The sequence below is a fragment of the Jaculus jaculus genome, chromosome 12 (assembly GCF_020740685.1).
Source record: "Jaculus jaculus isolate mJacJac1 chromosome 12, mJacJac1.mat.Y.cur, whole genome shotgun sequence".
Taxonomy (NCBI): domain Eukaryota; kingdom Metazoa; phylum Chordata; class Mammalia; order Rodentia; family Dipodidae; genus Jaculus; species Jaculus jaculus.
In genome coordinates, this window is record NC_059113.1 from 81,514,296 (window position 1) to 81,536,789 (window position 22,494).

Here is a 22,494-nt window from a genome sequence, read left to right on the forward strand (position 1 = left end):
CTGCATCCATGTATGGGAACTCAGGGGAAATTAGGGAAAATTGTGTGTGAGCATGTGTGTGTGTGTTATTACATATATCACTGGCCATGTTTTGTATGCTACAATATTTTATATGTCATTATAATCATATATGACAACAAAAAAATGAAGCACTTTGCACTACATTTCATTTTCCTGTGCTTGTATGAAAGATTTTCCAAGTGCAATCACAATAGTGTCTCCATCTTGCGCACTTTTCTAAAATTGACCTAGCTGTCTTTCATCAAGGAAGGTACGCCAAGTGTGGCTGTCATCATTAGAATGGTGCAGCAAAGCTATAAGAAACCAGTGATCTTGGGCTGGAGAGATGGCTTAGCGGTTAAGCGCTTGCCTGTGAAGCCTAAGGACCCCGGTTCGAGGCTCGGTTGCCCAGGTCCCACGTTAGCCAGATGCACAAGGGGGCGCACGTGTCTGGAGTTCATTTGCAGTGGCTGGATGCCCTGGCGCGCCCCTTCTCTCTCTCTCCCTCTATCTGTCTTTCTCTCTGTGTCTGTCACTCTCAAATAAATAAATAAAAAATGAACAAAAAATATTTTAAAAAAGAAACCAGTGATCTTATGTCTTTATGGGTAGGATCATCACTTTGTTGTGAATGTTCAGGTGTGTGCGGTGTGCCAGTGTGTGCCTGTATTTTCCCGTGGTGTCTCCTTTTTGCCACTCTATACTTTAATTTTTGAGTCAGGATCTTCCAGTGAGCCCTGATCTCACTGAGTCAGCTAGCAAAGCTGGCCAGGAAGCCCTGGGGAATCCCCTTGCAGTTTCCCAAGCACTGGGATTACAGGCATATATAACAATGAATTTAGGTAGGTGCTATAGATTCAAACTCAGGACTTAATGTTAACAGAAGAATTTTACCCAGTGAACTATGTCCTTAGCCAATATCATCATTCATGAAGTGTGCAGCCACCATCACCAACTTCCTCTTGTAACTGCATGTGAGTTGGAGGAACACTACAGGCATTCTGACCCACAGAAATTGTGACATAAAAGAAAATTATTGCTATTATTTTTGGCTATTGTGTTAGGCATCATTTAGTTATTCAGTAACTGACAACTAATAAATCCCTTCCACTAAGGAAAAGACAGCTTCAAGTCTTTGCTTGTCCATAAGTAGGAAAATATAAATAAGTTTCTTCCCACGTATTGCAACATTCCATGGGTTTATGAAGACATAATTTGAGGTAGAGTCTCCTGTGAGGAGTTGGTACTTTGAATTTCCCTGATTCTTCTTATCTGTTGCATATGCCACTAACCCCAAAATAGACGTAGTTCTCATCTTCTGCTAAGTTGGCTGCCCTGTCTGTCTCTTCCGAGTGTCTCCTCCTTCACACATCTCTGATGTGGAACACAAGACATTCCTCAGGGGAAGGGGACAACTGCATTTCCTATTTGGGATCAATAACTTTCCACTCTCATTTTCTTTAACTTTAGTTTTCAATATCAGGTCCTTTTCTGTCATCCTTGTGATGCTGCTCCTCACTATTCATCTGAGATGGACCCTTTTTTGACACACATTATGTATGCTGTATGTCCCATTTGATGAATGTCTTGTGGTAAATGTATTTTCTTACCTCTGTATTTTTCGTTGGAAGAGCAGGTGCCTTTTGTCTCAATGAATAAGCAAACATCTTAAAACTGAGAGAATGGGAATGTGTTCCAGGACAAGATAGGACTATTTTCTAGAACCATGATTGCATCCCATGGTGTGAATGGTCTCCCCGACGAACCCCTAGCCCTCCTTGCTCTGATATTTCCAGAACACGTAGAAGTGCACATGCATTTTTCCTTCCTTCACTTTTATTTGTTGCTTTGTTTTATTCTGCTTTTCTGTATAACTGCAGGATCACTTAAGGGCAGCTCTTTGTAAAACTCAGCTATTTTTCCAAGATAGAGAACATTTTATCTTCAGATCAGTCACATGGTTTACATCATGAAAGATACTGTTTTGTTACCTTTGTTTTTTCAGCAAATGTTGTTGAGTCAAAAACTGGAATTGAAATTTCAGTTTCTGTCAGCTGAACTTGAGAAAACTACAGAAATTTTTACCAGTTTCTTTACACTCCATTGTCACTTTCCCTGGGAACTTGTGAACCAACATCTATTCACAACAGATAAGGCATCTAAGACAGACCAAAAACCAATCAAATAAACAAAGATTCCATAGAAGTTAGCTTGGTGAACATTGAGTTTGGATGAGTGGTGACTCAGAGCAGTAAGAGTGACTTAAAAGCAGATGTATTGTGGAAATGCTGACTTCTGACAGCTGGGCCTCTAGAGGTCTCTGGCCATCTTGCAAGAAGCCTCATTGTCCACTCTCTTCAGTAATGGTTTACCACCTTAAAAATGTTGGGGAGGGGCCTTGTGAGTAGTGCAACTTTATGACCTTCTCAAACCTGGTAAACTTTGTTAGAGTCCTTGCTTTCGTGACCACCCTCCTCCTTGCAGGACTCGAAGTTTAAATTCAGAGATAATACCTGAACAACAGAGAAATAGCACAGCAGCTCCGCCTAACCATCTCATGGACTGGCTCCTGCTGTGGCAGCACAGATCCGAGTGTGTCAGCAGGCACTGGACACTGTAGCCTAATACTGATTATACCCATCTGTCTGCAGACCCTCCCTCTGTAGTGCACACCACAGTCAGCAAAAGGCTAGTCCCATCTTCAGGCACAAAACACCTCCAGTGGGGTTCCCACACTAGAGAAAGAAGAGCCCTCTCTGCATATGAAGTTGGCTGCAGCAGTTAGCAAATAAAGTGCAATGAGATCACAGTTCATTCTTCAAATCTGGTGTTTTCATTCCTAAATTCAGTTTAATTTTCAATATGTCATCCAAGCGTGTATATCATCATTGTTTTTTCAAGGTAGGGTCTCACTCTAGCTCAGGTTGACCTGGAATTCACTATGTAGTCTCAGAGTGGCCTCAAACTCTCAGCAATCCACCTACCTCTGCCTCCCAAGTGCTGGGATTAAAGTGGGCACCCCCATGCCTGGCTGTAGTCATTTTTTTTTTTAACATTGTATATACTTGTAAAAATTTCCATTGAGTTTTCTTGACTTAAGTAATATGTTCAAATTTTAGTGTTTTATTTTTATTTGTTTGAGGGAAAGTGAGAGAGAATGAGCATGCTAGGGCCTCCACCCACTGCAAATGAACTCCAAACATGTGCACCACCTAGTGTATCTGGTTTATATAGGTACTGGGGAATCAAACCTGCATCCTTTGGCTTTGTAGGCAAGTATCTTAACTGCTATGGCATCTCTCCAGCCCAATATTTTTTTTTTAATGAAAAACCATTTAAACTAATATTTTGTTTTCATTTATACTAATATCCAGTGTGCTTTTTAAAATCGAAAAGAGAATATGCTTTCAATCTTAATAAATGTCACATAATACATTGTTACAAATAGTTTAAAAACAGATTTGATGTAATGAATGAGAGAACTGAAAAAGGAAACAATAAACATGTCTATTATGTGAATTATACAAGTTAGATGCATCATTTAATCCTATGTTTGAGACTTTGGGGGTTACTATTAAAAGATAGCTGAAGTCCAGATCCGACCACATAGTTAGGATACAGAAGAATCATTTTTAGGAGACAAGAAAAATTTTCAATTATTCCTCACACAAATTAACAAAGAAATAGTCTTTGTAGACCTAAAGAAGTTAAAACTATAAGATTTTATATCCAAGGAAGTCTTTATAGGATGCATTTTTAAGAGTGATTTTATTCTTTTATATTCATATTTATAATTTTTGATGCTCAACAGGAAAACAGGATATCCTTGCAATTTTAATAATTTTCAAATAATAAACTGTTACAAATGGCTTAAGTAATAACTGATTCAATAATATACCATGAAAAAGTGCACAAGAAAAAAAAATGTTCTTTATAAGAACCACACTCAGAACAAATGACAGTGACAAGAGACCAACAAAAGTGAGGGGAAAATTGGAGGAATATTCACGGCAATTCTAAGTGCCTTGAAAAGTTGATCTGAGCTGCTTGCATCAAAGAGAAAATAGACTCTTTAATGATCATTTCCCTGACAACTAGCACTAACATCGTTTTCAGCTATGACTGCTAAAATTAGACAGCTTCCTGGTGGAATGTACATTCCCTGACAGCAGCATGGGATGGCAGCCTTCACCTCTTGATAAGAGGGAGAGTCATAACTCATCTTTAAATGAGCAATTTCTGTGATGAAAGGAAAAATGTTACTTAAGACGGACTCGATGACAGAATAACTGAACAATAATGCCACACTAATTACTTTAGCAATACTTAGTGAACTACTTCCTTTGATTTCAGATGGTTGCAATGTTCAAGATATTCACTTGCTACTAGACCTGCTCATAACAAGAAAAAAAGCCTTTTATTCATGACAAAAGAACTTTTAACAACTTGTTATAAAATTATGCTTAGCAAAATAAACTGCACAATGGAGTTCTCTTATTTCAAGTGCAAACAAATGACTTTTAAACTGCTGTCCTAAGGCTGTTTTAATCTGATAACTATACTGGCAGGGTGGTGCTGTGGACATTTTCTTGCTAGTGCAGAGCAAGACTGTGGGATCTTGTCAGATTATCCATCACAGCTTGTCACCCAAAGACATAACAAAAAATTCAGCATTGCCCTATTAGAATGTGGGTTTTCTGTTTGATGTCCCTATGGAAAAATTATGGCTTCAATTACTCTCTTTTAAATGTCTACACTAGTATTGCTAGAGACAGAGTCAATACTAATTTTGCAAACTTAAGGCAAAATTTTCCATGAAAATTAGGCTCAAAGTGAAACAGGGAGTTACTGAAATAATATTAAGTTAAAAGCCTCTAATTTTATAAATCATGGTAATTTGACAGATCAGTGTGTTAATGGGAAGGACCTGCACCTCTTATGGCTATGGAGAATCACCCAAATGTCACAGGAAAGAAGAAAATATCATTCCTGTGCTTTTGAAGTATTTTGTTAAAGTAAACTTCATGTAGAAGAAAGGGTCAGAAAATTACTTTAGAATAAGAGCCTGTTTTGAATTTTTTTTTCTCTCTACAAAGCCAAATGAAAAAGATTTTATGCCTCTAAGGCCACATATGGCCTCTATTGTAAATTCTTGCTTCTATTTAATAGGCCTTGAGTACATAAAAACTGTTCTTAGATTAGCAATGGAACAAAGAGAATTAGTGTTCACTGGCTAGATTCAACCCATGTGTCCTGATTTACAGACCTGTACACAAGAAAATCAAGGTCTGTTTCTATATTTATTTAATGAAAAGGGACAAATTGTAAATTAAATAATTTCCTTATGAATATATTACCACTTTAAAAATAACAATTATATTTTTTAAAGTGTTGGAGTTCATGACATGAGAAAAGAATTTAGTAGCAACTCCTGGCCTTTTCCATCACATCAGGACTTACAGACCTGGGCCTGCCTTCTGAAGGCAGAGTTCATATAGGTTGGATGGTAACTCTGGGGTGTATTGTCACTAAAAATGGGCAGAGGCAATATAAAGATAGATAGCACTGAAATTGGTTCCATGCTACAAGGTCCTCAGACATGAATTTCCATGTGAGGCTGTGAGTCACACCTTTTCACACGTGCCACTTTCTTGACAGTATAAAAAATGATGGGAAAAATTTTAATTATTTTAAAATTCTGTGAGCGTTATTGTTTGTTGATTACAGGTTTCTGAGCAGCAGAGAATGATCACTCTTATTTTGTATTTGAAGATGAGGAAGAAGATATATTCAAGAAAATAAAAGGTTTAAACTTCAAGAGTTGTACAGGTGATAAAAGATAAACACTGGTATTATGAGCAATGGAATTATGTCTGTGTTTGACAGCATTCATTTAAATTATCATTCCTGGATTATATACTGCTTAGGAATACTTCCAAAACACATTGAAATGGTGTCACTTAATGCAAGATTACATCTTCAGGCAAAGCACACCTCATCTTGTATTGCAAAATGCTGAGATTTATTTTACCATTTGTTATTACTATTCCTTGAGTCAACACAAATGAAGATGTTTAAACAGTTCTTAAATTACCTTTCAAAATATTGACTATAACTATATTTTCTGCCTTTACAAAAAATTTAAAGATTTAAGTGCTTAAATATCATTGAGATTTTTGAGTCAACAATGTGTTCCAATTTTTATAACTTGTTTCTTTTCTTTTACATTAATATATTATTTTCACTCTAGGAACCATGTAGAAATTAGTCTAAAACTGTTATATGCATATAACGTGACACATACAGACACAGACATGCCATACCCTTATCTGCCTCAATGCAATTCTTCTCATCACTTAGCAGTCTTCACAAGGAAGAGAGATTGACTCTCCATCCTCCAGCAGCTGTTAAATGTCATTAAATCATTAGGAAGGAGAGGGACCCCCATGTCCCTCTTCTGTCAATTACAGATTGCTGATGGACCTATTACAGGCAGGTCTTATTCAGGCTATTATGCTAATATGAGTTCAAAGTGCATTGGCCTTGTCATGATTTACTTCATCTCATGATGGACCATGTGGAGAGAGGTCTAAAGCCTTCCTCCCAACCCTCCAGTAGGCTTATTTTTATCACTTTCCATTTTAAAATTATTTTATTTATTTCTTTGCAAGGAGAGAGAGGGAGGGAGAGAGAGAGAGAGAGAGAGAGAGAGAGAGAGAGAGAGAGAGAGAGAGAGAGAGAGAGATATGAAAATAGGAGTGTCAGGACCTCTTGCCACTGCAAATGAACTCCGGGTACATCCACCACCTTGTGTATCTTGCTTTATGTGGATACTGAGAAATTGAACCTGAGCTGTCAGGCTTTGTAATCAAGCGTCTTAACACCTGAGCCATCTTTTCAGCTCTGATTCACTGTATGAAATGGTGGGTTTCATTATGGAAATCTCATTCGTGTAAGATATGTTCTTTGATCGTACCCCTTCCATTTCTTTCTCATGCTTACCGGTCTTACAGTATTCTTCTTCACAAAAAGTCTTTCCTCTAATTTCATTTAGTACTTTAAGTTTAGATTCCATATATGATACAAAATATGTAATGTCTTATGATCTGGTTCTTATTTATCTCATTTCTCATAATAATCTTCAGTTCTATTAATCTATTTTCTCCACAAATGACATTATTCCATTAAAGTTAACAGATGAATGGTACTCCATTGTGTATATTTAGGACACTTTCATTCTTTTCATATGTGATAACCATGTAGTCTTTTGCATACTGTGGTGATGTAAATGTGAATGCATGTCCCCTATTGCCTCAGACATTTTTGATTAAGATAAAGCTTGTAACTTCAGTGTCCAGCAGCCTGCTAGAGACGTCACTACAGTGGTGGATCTTTTTGTCCAGCCCTAAGGTGTGGAAAGAGGAGTTTGAACTCTGTCTGTCCCTACTTGCCATTTTTTTCTTTGTTTTTGTTTTTTGTTTCTTTCTGGCTGTGCATGCTAAAGCCAAGCCAGCTTCCCTCACCATTGTGCTTCCTCTAGTATCTGTAAGCCCGAAATATACTGTTTCTTCCCATAAGCTGCTTCTAGTCAGATGTTTGTTCCAGCAAGGAAAAAAAAGGAACGGTTACAGAAATTGGTTACCATGTGCTCTGTCATCCTAAAGCAGTGACTTGACAGAACGGTGGAATGGCCTTTTATAGAAATAGTTACGGTGCCAACCAGGTGGCAATAGCCTAGAGGGCTAGGGCAGGGTTCTCTGGCAGGCTGTATACACTCTGAATCAGCATCTAATATATGGTGCTGTTTCTCCTATAGGCTAGATTCACATCTTTAATTGAGATTTCAAATCCACCACCACACCTTAAGGCTGAATCCAGCCCAATGACACCTGATCCAGCCAGGTGGTTGCAGACCTAAATTAGAAACTGTCATAAAACACTGATATATTGGGGGCTATCTATTCCAACTCACACAAGGAGATCACAGAATGCAGTGTGGTTTTAAGTATGGATGTATTAAACACTCCTTTAGAGATTGACGTTTGAACACATCCAAGAATTTCCCATGGTTTACAACAGAGGAAGAAATTACATAGTGAGAAAAGACAGGGAGAATAAAAACGGGGAAGATTGTAGCAGTTATACAAGGAAGGGACTGTTAAAAAAGTAATTTATTTGAAAGAAAGAGAGAGTGAGGGAGAATGAGTATGGGTGCACCAGGGCCTCCAGCCATGGCAAACAATCTCCAGACACATGCACCATCTTGTGCATCTGCCTTTCGTAGGTCCTAGGGAATCAAACTGTGGTCCTTTGGCTTTGCAGGCAACCACCTTAACCACTAAGCCATCTCTTCAGCCTCATTGAAGGGGTTTTGTTAAATGCATGATTTGGAGTCTTCCATATATTTTGGATTTAGCATTTAAGTACAGTGAAAATTATTGGAAAATTGAGGTGTGTGTGTTGGAGACATGAAACAATTTTCTATTTTAACTTGTGAAAAATATACCAAGTTGAAGAGTTATTTTAACACTGTCAGGCTCTGGGCAGGTAGATGATACTGAAAAGTGACCTTAAGCCCAGACAGACAAAATTATGGCATCAGTGGAAGAATGGTGGGAGGGATGCATGCTAATGAAAACTCACTACAATATGAATTTCTCATGAATTTTACATAGAAGCCAAGGGAAAAGTAAAAGATTACAATGTGCTCTCCCCTGAGCAACAGAGGGTAGTATCAGGATTATTGAAATGGAAAACATTCAGGGCTGGTAACGACTGGTTAAGGAAAATACTTACACTTTTTTTTAGAGCATGTTTATTTGAAGACATTGGTCAACTACCTAAGTGCATTGGTTGAAGTTGTAGTGGCATATTAGAATTAAAATCTTATCACCAATATCTAGACAGATCATCTGTAACTATATAGGAGAAAAGTAGAAGATGTATACCAAGATTATCCCTACTTTATCTAACTAAGAAGACTTAAGAAAACTACCACTGGAGGTAGAGAATGAACAGAAAATATGATATGAATAAATGTAGCATGCTGTATTTCTACAGATACATGTGCACATTTTTAAGAAACATGTAGCAGTATTATCTTTCCAGAAGATAATACAGAAAATATATAACTCCTTCCCAACTCAAATTCTTATAAATGATGGGCAAGCTATTGTGAACAAAGACCTTTTATGCAAAGTAGAACAGGTGGTAATGTTAGCAGGAAAATATGACACCAGAAATGGAAATAAAACTCTATCATGGGTGTGTCCTTAACAACACCCTGCTCTCTAGACCTCTTGCCATTGCAAAGGAACTTAAGTTTATGCACCATTTGGTGTATTTGGCTTTATGTGGGTATTGGATACCATAACCAGGTTATTGAGGCTTTGCAAGTCATTTTGCCAGCCCCCAAAATGTATGTTTTGTGAGATACACTGTCTAAATTATGGGTGGGTATAGGGGCTAGCAGGATTCAATGGGTCATATAAAGTCTGACCTAGGAAAGCACAGCTGTCCTCCAGCAGCACGACAGATTCCCTAGTCAACAAACTACATCTTCTTTTCCCAGAAAAAAAAGAAATGGTTCTAGGACAGGAATTTGTAATGTCACCCAGTAACCTTACTTACATGATCACAAACACATTTTTCAGACAACATAGATGACAAAATCTGGAGCTAGAGAAAAGTACATGGAACCTTTGTGAGAAGGCCTACTACTTTGAAGTTCAGGTGAATCCCAGCTCCAGATAGAAGGGAAGAGTGGAAGAGTAAGAGAGCACTTTAGAAAATGAACCTAGTTTAAATAAAATTATGAGATTATATGGAAATGAAATAGTTCTTAGTTTTAATAAAGTTACTTTAAAGAAAGCTCTAGATTCTAATAACATTATCTGTTTGACTTTTGAGCAAAAATGATTTAGTCCCATGTCCACAAAATGTTATCAGGACGTATCATTAAGTAAAACAGCCTTTTCAAATCCATTCACCATCACTGAAGTTTGTAATAACTCCAACAGCATCATGGGAATAAGGCTTATTTTTACAGTTAGTCTTTGCCTATAGTGATAAGCATTTTGATAAAGTCATATATTATTTTTGCTACAAGAATTTTTACTTAATGATAACATTCCAAGCTTTGAAATAAAGCACGTGGATTACTGAGTGTCCTTTTGTTTACATTATGATAGCTATTTATTCTTATCCCCTTTTAATTAAACTTAATGTAATTATCAGAGTCTATGAGCCATAATAATAAATTGCTTGGAGCAGAATTAGATATTATTAATGTTGATATCTTAACCAAGAATATAATGTTGCTTACAAAAGATGGCTAAAAATTATGAAGAAATATGAAGAATAAGAAATAATTTTATATATGCCTAATAATTTTGTTTGTTTGTTTGTTTTTGTTTTTCAAGATGGGGTCTCACTCTAGCCCAGGCTGACCTGGAATTCACTATGGAGTCTCAGGGTGGCCTCAAACTCATGGCAATCCTCCTACCTCTGCCTCCCAAGTGCTGGGATTAAAGGCGTGCGCCACCACGCCCAGCTTAATAGTATTTTGCTTATTTAACTATGAGAAAGTGAGAGATGGAGAAGAGAAAGGGATAGATCCAGGGCGAGCGCCCCCTTGTGTCTCAGGCTTGCGTGCGTCCGGCCGGGGTCCTTTGGCTTCAGAGTCAAAGGCTCTTACCGCTAAGCCATTTCCCAGTTCTAAAATTTTAATTCACTTTAAAAAATGGAAGTTAACATTGTACATATTTATTATGTCTTATGAAATTAACAAATTAAAGGTAATTAACGTGAATGTAATACAATTAGAACTTAGATGTTTATTTCTTTGATCTATGTTTCCTTATTCTCCATCATCACAGAAGTTTGCATCACCCACATATTCGGATCATCAGCCAAACTATGCATACAAATGTCTTATGATAACTATTTCTGTGTCTTCTTCAACTTTCTACAATACCAGATTTAATGTTGGATTACATCTTGGCTACTCGTAATGACTCATTGCCCTTGACTATGTTGCCACTGATTTCCATGCCAAACTTCATGAACAATGTCAGGTCTTTATTTCTTTACAGTCTTTTATTGTCCTTGGATGTTGAGGTTATTAAAAAACTCCTTTTTCCTTCAAATCATATTAGTGCTCTTTTTTTTTCTGGTTCTTTGATAATCACCTCCTTTGAATGATTGATCTGCTCTCTTCAGCCACTATATGTTGAAGTTTTTCCATAGTTGGTTCTAGGCTCTCTTACACTTCTGCTTTTTTTTTTTTTTTCTTTTCCTTTGATGATCTTTTGCAGGTTAATATCCACAATGATTGTCCCATATAAAAAGAGAACTTTAAGATGTGAATTTAGCATGCAGACTTTCTAAATTTTATAACTATAGATTCAAATGTTTTAAAAATATTATCCTGACTGCAAAGCTTCTTCACTATACATATATATGTTTATATGTATATGTGTAGATGACATGCAGATGATGCCACAGCCGACATAATGAGTACCTGTGAAAAGTTGAAAGTTTTTCTCTCAAACAAGGAGCAAGAAAGAGACATGTACTTTCTCCATTTCTAATCAACATGTACTAGAAGTACTAACCAGAGCAATTAGGCAAGAAAATAAAATGTGTTCAATATGAAAAATGTTAAATTGTCACAGTTTACAGACAATATCATTTTATATGGGCAAACCTTGTAAATCCCCTACCAAACAAATAAGCAAAAACAAAAACAAAACAGGTAGAATGAAGAAATTCAGTGAAACTGCATGATAATAAATAAACACAAGCCCAGTGTGGTGGCTCATGCCTTTAATCCCAGCATTTGGGAGGTAAGCAGATTGCTACTAGTTCAAGGCCACCCTGAGACTATATAGTAAATTCCAGGTCAGTCTGAGCTACAGTGAGACTCTACCTCGAAAAAACAAAACTAATAATAATAAACAAGTAAATAAATAAAGTCTGCCAGTAAGTGAGCTTTCTGTGCAACCATGAGAGCCTGGGGAGGCCTGAAACTGTTTGAGGGGGCAGAGCGAGCTTGAGTTGACACCTCCAGCTGGGCTTGGCCACAGGATGTTTTATACTCCCAGTCTTTTGAGGGGAGCAGAGATTAGGGCATTGCCTGGGCTCATGGGGGACAAAAAAATCAGCAAGCTCAGAGATCACTGAGAGATTTTGGATCATATGAGAAAAAAAGGAGAAGTGACGGAGCAGAACACCCCAGGTTCTGCCTTGGCCCTCAGGAGACTGCTGTGCAGCAAGCCAGCACATGGGGCACTGCAATGTTACAAGGGCACATTCATATGCCACACACAAACATACACACATTTACGTACACACAAGCACTCACACGACAAACACAAGTTATGTGAAATCCAATAACATTTCTTCTTGCAATAATAAACTTTAAAAGAAATAATAAAATGTCAGGTACAGTAAAATAAACAAGTTAATCCAAAGCAATGATCTGTGCAATGAAACGCTGATAATCAATCAATAAATACAAAATTCATAAATGGGTAATATTAACAATAATAAAAGCAATGATAAAAAGTGAAAGCACTATCAAGAAGACAGAAAATAATAAGGATTTGTTCAAGAGTATATAAAAGGGAATTCTTATACAATGCCAATGATTATGCAGATTGGTGCAGCCAGTATAAAATCCCATATTGAGGGCCCCAAATTTCTTAAAAATACAATAGCCATATCACCCATCAATTCTATTCTCAACTATATAATCAAAGGAAGTGAAATCACTTCTTCATAGAAATATCTACATACTCTTCTTCATTGCAACACTATCTATAATATTCAAGATATGAAAATAGTCAGAATGTCTGTGAACAGAATAATGGATAAAGGAATTGTAAGGTATGTATGTGAGCACAAGAGGTCATCTCATTTTCAATACATGACGAGAACTTTAAGATAATTTTTTTTTGGTAGCTATGTTAATTTTCACCTATCATTAAACTTGCCCAAAGAAAATAATATAACTGTATGACCCATTATTCCTTTTGATTTTTCTCCCTGAGTTGAATAGGAATAGAATTTATGTTTCTTGTTTTTTTTTTTTTTGTTACCAGCTACTCAACAATATCTTGATTAGGTGTATAATTCATTATTCAAAAAGAAATAAAACAATTAAAATACATATCTTAAACAATACATAAGTACCCTGATCTGGCCATTCCTTGTCATCTAACTTTTGGTAAAAATCCTTCTATAGAAAGCAGTATTGCCATGGTGTCTGTGTATTTACAACCAGATAAATATTTTCTGTGGGTTAGAGCCAAATAATACAATGTATTTCAGAAGTCGTTTGGGATAATGAGCTGCATACACAACTCAGAGAAGTGTAATGAGATGAGTGGCTTTGCCAGTATTACAAAGACTTTGAAATGAGAAAATAATAATACACATGAAATGTGTATTAGAAGAGACGTGAAAGGCTCTATATAGTTAACCTTAAGAAAATATCATTTTCTGAATGAAGTGAACCAATATGGTAGTTTAAGAAAAATGTTTTGATATGAAATATAATTCTAAAACAGCTCTGACCAAACTGAATTTTCTATCTGGTACATATACATTGCACATTTATTCTGCACAAGGTGGAATACCTTTGATTTTCCAGAAGTGAAAAAAGTGTGCCAGTCTTGCTGTCGCGTTTTGAGTCAGCTCGCACCTTCCCACACCCTCAGGTTCAGTCTTACCATGGAAATACTAATACTACATGAAAAGAGATGCAGAAAGTTTCCCCAGCAACTTCTGGGATCCTTTGAAAGCAAGTCAGTTAAAAATCTTACATTTGTGCAATGAGTGTAAACTGGGGTGTGAGGCTCCATCGTAGATTTTCAGATACCATAAAACAAAATAGCTTATAATAGAAACTGCATTGCATAAGAAATCACATCAGAGTTGTGATAGCTAAAACATTATTTAAATAACCCTGTTTTAATTATTCCTGACAGTGCATGAGTCTTATTGTCAGAACTGAGATGACAGAGTTCAAAGTATCACTACCAAAGTAACATAGTTCAAAATTAGACTTTACACTGGGACATAGCTTTGTCTTGAGCCACTCCCCTCATCTAAACACACACACACACACAGTTATCCTCATCTAAAAAAATAGTAGTGTGATGTATGCATGTTGAGTATTGATGGATAATTTCTCTTTTAACACATTACTAAATTGTTTTATGGAACAAAATGTAAGGAACATTTTAAGTAAAATATTAAAATTCTTCAGGAACTCTTTACCATAAGGTCTTAAAGGCAACCATTACAACTAAGATTTGGAAATGTACTTTTGTTTCTGCCTTCATTTTCAGTTTGAAAACCCTCTCTGATGGGGGGGAGGTGGGTTCTTATCAGGTCCATTTCAGAAATGAGACAACCAAACTGGTGATATTAGATAGTTCATTGAAGTTCAGGTAGCTACTAGTAGGCTGAACCAGAACTGGAGAAGAGATACCCTAACCACACAGTTTTTTGTTTGTGTTCACATGAATACCTTGTCAATTTTCATGGATCCAATGTAAATGAGGTTTTTAAAAAGACAGATCTGCCTTTTTGACTGATGATCTATGAATGATTGAGAGTTGTAAGAGGCAGACATTCTATTGAATTGGCAGCCTTAATCACACTGTGACAAGGTTTGCTCTCAAGGCAAAAAATAGAACCTAAGAATAATTATAAATAAGTATCCTTTTAAACTATTGATCAGTGTGTCCTCATCAACTTAGAAAAATAGAGAAATAATAAGAATTAAATTGTCCAGTGTCACGAGAGTACTAAAGAGTTACGATTGCAAGAAGAGATAGCTGTTTCAACATGGCAGACTGAAGGCTTCCAGAAATAAATATTCATAGCAATCCAGAGAAAAATAAAAATGTACCTAAAAACTGGGCAAAGAACTGAATAGGAAATTCTCAAAGAAAGAAATATAAATGGCTAATACCTAAGAAAATATTTAAAATCTTTAACCATCAGGTAAATACTAATTAAAACAGCTATGAGATTCGGCTTTACTCAAAAAGGTTGGCAATCATTAAAAAAATGATAATAAATGCTGGTGAGGTTGTGGGGAAAGAGGAACCCTCATTCATTACTGGTATAGTGCAAACTTGTACAACCACTATGAAAATCAATATGGAGACTCTTGAAAAAGAAGAAAATAGAGCAAGCACTGGCCCAGCTGCTCCTCCCTTGGGTACCTGTCCTACAGGCCTCACTCTTCACTGCAGAGATGCTTACTCAACCATGCTTATTGCTGTTCAACTCACAATAGCTAAAAACTGGAATCAACCCAGACGCCCATTGTGTGACAAATACACCTATACACAACGGAATTGTACTCAGCACTAAAGAAAAAGAATATAAATAAATTTGTAGGAAAATGGACAAACTTAGACTTGATCATACTAATTGAACTCACACAAGCACAGAAAGACAAGCACTGCATGTAGCCCCTCTTCTGAGGTTCCTAAACTGGGACAGTTTGACTTGTAGCCATACCTGACAAACAACTCAAAGGACAAGTTAGAGGGATGGAAGAGATTAGGAGGGGAAGAGAATGGGAGGAAGGGGTGAAATACACACAAAAACTAAATCCAAAATGAATTGGTACCATAGAAAACTTCCTCCTGGAATGTGGACTGTGGATATAACCCTCAATGGAGGCAAGGAAGGATCATCTAGTAAAAAGGGCACTGGAGAGGGTGGGGAGATATGTAACTCTAAAACCTTTGGCTCTTGCATGCAACTCCTTGTACCAGAAATTGGTTATAATCTCCATTGACCTGTTGATCAAAGAGACTTATGAGGTCCCCCAAACAAGGCAGGCTCTATCAAAGTATTTGATTACCTGTTTGAGGTAAAAGGTAAGACCATATTGCTGAAGATACTGCATGTTGCTGATGGAGAATCATGAGAGACAGGGAAGAATCTGGAAGAAAGCCAGTTCCTAGATGGTTACCCTGTATACTGCCCTAAAGTGCTACATGAGCAAATGGAGAAAAATGGCTAACAATGTTGTGAGCAAGCAGGAGACATTGCTATATGAAAATAACCATCTTCACAAGATATACACAGCTATGCAATAGTAGCACACAACCTAGGTGGGTTAACCAATGGCTTTGTGATTGGCTATAAGACCAGTGGAAAGGAATCCTTAACAATATTTATTCCCTTTAGCCTATATCAATCTCACTCTGCTTTAAATAATCTGTTTTTCTTTTCCAGAAATCAGCAAGAACCAAGGACAATCAGAATCTATCAACAAGACAAGAATAGAAAGCTGACTCCCTGGAGTGAGATGAACCACCTCTCACATAGTAGCCAGGACCTAGGTGAAACTGCAGAGGAACTGGCCAGATGAGCAAATGTGCTGCTTCCAAAGATAACCTGGCAACCTGAGCCAGGGTGAGGGAGACACACACTGAGCATACTCAAAGTGCAACAAAGCAGAAATCCAGAAGCTACTGGGAGCTCAGCATTGAAATAGACTTAAAGCATACCCACCAAGGTTTAGGGAAGGGTAGGAAATACTCAGAGAGATTGCCTTCCCCACAATGACAGACTGATGCTCTCACAACTCATAAACCATAACTCCATGGAAAATACCGGCAATACCACCAAGGAGGATCCTCGGTGGAGGGGGGGTGAAGAGAGGAGGGAAATCATGGTACCAACATATGATGTGTTACTAAAGGTTTCTGTTAAATAATAAAAAAATAAATAAATTCAAAAAACTCTTCCTTTCAAACATCTAACTCTAGGTGTCATAAAATACTGTGGCTAACTAAATTTGTAATGCTGAAAACTAATATTGATCAGGACAATCAAGTAATCTCTGTGGATAGGTGATATTCACATCGGTTCATTAAATATTTCTGAAATAAAACATCTGGTAACTATAAAGTTTACATATGTTGAGATGCTTTTAGAGAATGAAAAGTATGAGTGTTCTCATAAATAAGCAAGTGCTATAAAATGTATTCTGACAACTATAACTGGAGAAAATATTTATTTTTCAGTAACTAATATTTATAAAATATTTACCCATATGTCCCATATACTGACACTTTTTTCAAAACATAGTTTTGCACAAAAATAAATAAAATGAATTAAGCCATTAAACTAGTTATTGATTTCATTTTAATAATTTTGGTACCATACAGATAAGGGTATAAATGATTATTCATACAGGTGCAAGAAAATACAGGCCAAAACTAGTGAAGAATACTAGTAAATGTTTTGATTTGTCTTTAGAACATTTTTGCTTTTGGCTTTGGCTTGATTTATAGATGTTATAATGAAGATTACTCTGCTCCCTAATTTGATTTGCTTATATAAACATTGATTTATTTACTTCAATATTAGAAAAGACAATTTTTATATATTATGTTTATTCTGAAATACATTCATGCAAGAAAAATCATGACTTAGGTAAGGAAAGATTTCACTTGAAATGAGCATCCTTATACTATAATAGAACCACCAACCATGAGGTAGACAAATGTGTCAAGAGTAAGAAAAAAGAGGTTTTCTTTAACAAAAGGAGTCAATTAGTGTCATTGGAAAGAATATGGCATTAAAAAATGGGTGAAGGGGTCAAAGGTTGGGGTTGGAAGATAGGACAATAAATTATACAATATTGAAGGGTCTGTTTAGTAGGGTGAGGCCCAGTGAATTGGTAGAGGTTTAGCAAAAGTCAATTAGCAAACTCCTTTCCTTATTGATCAGCAAGGACAACAAGGTTGAGTTAATCACTGAAGAAGTGACCTAGGAGTTCAAAGAGCTTGTGTCTGGCTTCTAATAATACAGAGGAGTATCTCAGAGTGAGAACTAAGATCTGGTCAATGATGGATCATTGTGCTAAGTAGTTTTCTGGGACATATATATATATTCCTTTAGACACAAAATAAAATATAAATATATATTTTACATGTTGTGAATCCTGTCACCACAAACATGTGGTGTAATGTTTTCTGAACTTTGCCTATGGAGAAACTGAAGCAGATGATATATCTGACGTATGAATACAGTAAATGGCAAAAGCAAAAAAAAAAAAAAAAAGTATCTTTACCTGTCGGTATTCAGGGATTAATATAATAATGACAATTAATACTACAAAAGAAAACTAGACTAGATGGTTTATCCAAGCCCAGAGGGATTAGTGGTCAAAATATCTATTTCAGTTAGTATATATAACTCTATTCTTGAGTTCATGTCACTGTTTGGTAATGATGATATAATTCACACAGTGTGAATTTGGTTAACAAAAATAAGTCAGTTGCTTTAAAAATGCAATTAGAAAAGGCTACTAAGAATAGAAGTACTGATATTTATGAATAATACATTACCTTCATTCATTTTCTGTTGTTTTTCAAACCACAGATCACGTTAAAAAAACAGGTCAAAAGTGAAACCTAGAAATGTTTCACTTTACAAAAGATATTTTTGTTAAATAAACTAAAAGATTAAAAATATCATATATCCCAAGTAATGAAAGCAAACAGTGCCTGCAAGAAAATTCTTGCCCTTCTTGTTACTTCTTGAATTCAACCAATGTAATTAAAATATTGAGGTGACAGAATTGAAAATATGCATTATGGAAAGGGAAAGGAAGAAATGTATGGGGGAAATTTGTTCATAGTATACAATGTATATTCTTATACAAAATGCCATTGCATATCAGAAGTATGTAAATTAATACAACAAAACTATATATATATATATATATATATATATGTTCTCACAAAACAAGTTTTATGATCCTATTAATATCACAAGCATTTTGAAAGAATAGATATATCAGCAAATATAAAAATATAAGATAAAAATATTAAGATGCACCTGACGTGCTGTCTTATACCTTTACTCCCAGCAACCAAGGAAACAGAAGTAGGAGGATCACTGTGAGTTCCAGGCCAGCCTGAGACTACATAATGAATTCCAGGTCAGCCTAGGCTAGATAAATAAATTTTAAAAAAATAATAAATAAGAACAAGGACATGTTTGGTGAATAACCCAGTTAGGAGATTATTCCAATTAGTTACCAAAAATCAATTATAATGGTAGCGTAATTAAAAACATGGTGGTTTGTTGGGCATGGTAGTACATGCCTTTAATCCCAACACTGTAGAAGCAAGAGGGTCCCTGTGAGTTTGAGGCCAGTCTGAGACTTCATAGTGAATCCCAGGAGAGCCTGGGCTAGAAGGAGACTACATCTAAAAACATGCAAACAAACAAATAAACCACGGTGGTTTGGATGCAAAGATAGACACTGGGAGGAGATCAGACTAAAAGGACAGGAAATCCACATACATCCCTTTGCATCCTTACGTTTATCACAAATAGCACTGCAAAGGCATAAATACTTTTAAGTCCTGTGTGCTGTGTGGATGCTTATATCTATGGTTAAAATATGAGACCTTTGCTTCCTATAATAAAGAAAACATCAATCCTATGTGACCTGTACAGATAAATGGCAGAGCTGAAATGTCACATATCCAAGACAAACCAATAAAGATGATAGTATAAGGGAAAAATCTTCATGACCTTGGAGAAAAGACAAAAATAAAGAACAGTAATCCACTAACATTTCAGCTGCAACATTATAATTATGAGATTTTGATCATCTAGTCATAAGTCATAGAAGAAAAGGGCCAGCCACAGAGGAAAATGTGTTTTAAATCAGGTGTTTCAATGGACAATAAAATAGAAAATCATCTACAGTTTGCTGACATATGGAATAAAAGTGGAGATCCACACAGATGTTATTCCATGACTACAGAATGAGGGTTTGAGTTCAATCCCCAGAACCTACATTAAAATGCCAGGCAAGGTGATGTCTTTGGAAATCTATTGCTGGGGTGGCAGATCTCTGGAGCTCACTGGTCAGGCAGTCTAATCTACCTGGTCAGAGCTAGTAACAGTCTCTATCTCAAAAGCTGTGGATGATACCTGAGGGAAAGTGCCTGAGGATGTCCTCTGACCTTCACATATGTGTGTACACATGTGTTCATTCCCTGGTACACACATGTACATTCACATAGACACACATACAAAGAAAAGTATCCTTAAGAGCTGGAATTCCTAACGGAGCTTGCATGTGGATGAGAGACAGCATATTTAGGACAGACATAAGGAAGCCCTAGAAGTCTGACAGATGCCTGTCAGCCTTGTCATGGCTATATAGTCATCTGTTATATATATATATTTTTTGCATCACAAATAATGTTTCACAGTAAGTTTTAACCACTTACAAAGTAAATGTACAAAGGTATTAGGATATGAAAGGACAATCAGATATATCCTGCTAATTATATCGTGATAAATTTGTTCTGTGTCATAGGTGAGGATGCTGAACCCAGGAAGAGCAGACGCAGGAAGCAGGAAACAGGACATCGTGCTGTGTTCTACTAGTGTTCACTTCCCCCAACTTACTTTATGACTATGCCCAAGCATCTTAATCTCCATGAAATTTGTGCAGCACTTGTCATTGGATAGTAATGCCTCATATTGATTATCAAAATAATACAAAACATACACTTTAGTACAGTATTTGGCTTATATGTAATTGTCCAAAATCAGTTTTATATTTTGCATTTTTTATTTATTTTCAAGCTTCTGGTAAATTGGCAAAATTCAATTCATAAAAGATTTTAAGAGATGACATTCTTGAACTTACTGATCATAACCTTAGCTTTTCTTCTAATACATAATAATTATAACCTTGTGTTTAGCAACTGAACTCAAAGTCACATTGTTATCCCAAGCTTGTAATTGCCACTGAAATTCCTTAAACCTTATCCAACTAATAAACTTGCCCTATCTTCATTTAGAAATGACTTTAATGATTCTGGTATAATACTGATGGTAGTTCCATAATCATAAAATGGTAACACTAGGACTTCAGATGCACAGACTTGTAGCTATTGGTTTGGAACAGTGAATTTTCATATTTCATATTGGTTATTTTGCTTCTCATCTAGCTAACTTTACTTGTTTGTAGACTATCATATAACAAAATGAGATCTCATATTAAAAAAGGCGATGAGGATTATCATCTCATGGAAGAAAATAAGACTCTTTCTATACATTTAGTTTTATCTCACTTCTATAGCTCATGTGCAAAAACCTGACCGCACTGAAGGTTTTAGTTATTTGCCAGTATATTTCAATGTGCCCCTGTCTATTATGTCACTATGGCTGTTACACCAAAGCACTGAAAAAATGGGTTGCTTAAAATTGGTTGCAAATTATTGCCTCAGTTTTCAAAGTATCATGTACAATATCAGCATAGATGTGGTGATTCCTTCTGAAGGCTGTGTGAAGGCAGCAGCTTCATGCTTTTCACTAATGTGATGATCTGTTTGTACTCTTTTAGAAAAACAATAGGAGATATGGATTGTTATATCTCACACTTTTGGAAATTGGAAAATTGAAGATCAAATCCTTGAAAGGTGTGGTCAAGGAGAAAGGTCAGGCCTCTGCTGCCAAGATGGCTAGCTCCGTGCTACTTCTCCCAGAGTGACATTGGCTCTGTCCTCCATGGTAACAGAAATGAAAAGGCAAACAAAGACTAACCCACTCAATTTTTCTGTTTTCTGAGGTCACAAATCTCATATATGAGAGTACATGACACTCACCTCTTACTGGGCATATGTCTATTATCATATTGATAATTTGGTTTCAATATATAAATCTTGGGGGCACATTGATGTCATAGCCCAGAGCCTCTTGTGGTTTTCTGGGGGATCAATTACTTTCACATAGGGGGAGAAAATACCAAAACACAGGCAGCTTAAGGACCCGAAAGGGATTGCTTTGGAAGTACAATTTCAAGGGAAAATGTCCATTTGGGTGAGGAATAATGGTGGGTCTGACCAGGAAGCCTAGTATCACATCTTTACATCAGTGTGTATGAAGCTGAGGAGAAAGAATAAGTAGGGATAGGCTGTAATACCTCAAGCTGCATTGCAGCTGACATGCTTCCTCCAGCACAACTTCACCTCTTAAATTTCCACACCTGGGCTGGAGAGATGGCTTAGTGGTTAAGCACTTGCCTGTGAAGCCTAAGGACCCCGGTTCGAGGCTCGGTTCCCCAGGTCTCACGTTAGCCAGATGCACAAGGGGGCGCACGCATCTGGAGTTCGTTTGCAGAGGCTGGAAGCCCTGGCATGCCCATTCTCTCTCTCCCTGTATCTGTCTTTTTCTCTGTGTCTGTCGCTCTCAAATAAGTAAATTAAAAAAAAAAAAAATTCCACACCTTCCCAAACTGTGTCACCAACTGGTGAGCAAGTGCTATCTATGAGGGAAATTTTATATTCAAAACACCATAGCTAGTATCTTTTGGTGCTTCTTGACTAGTAGAACATTTGTGTTACTTTCATATGAAAATCCACTTGTGTTTAGTGTCTCAGTATGCAAATGTCCTTTATACCAGTTATATTTGATTAAGGA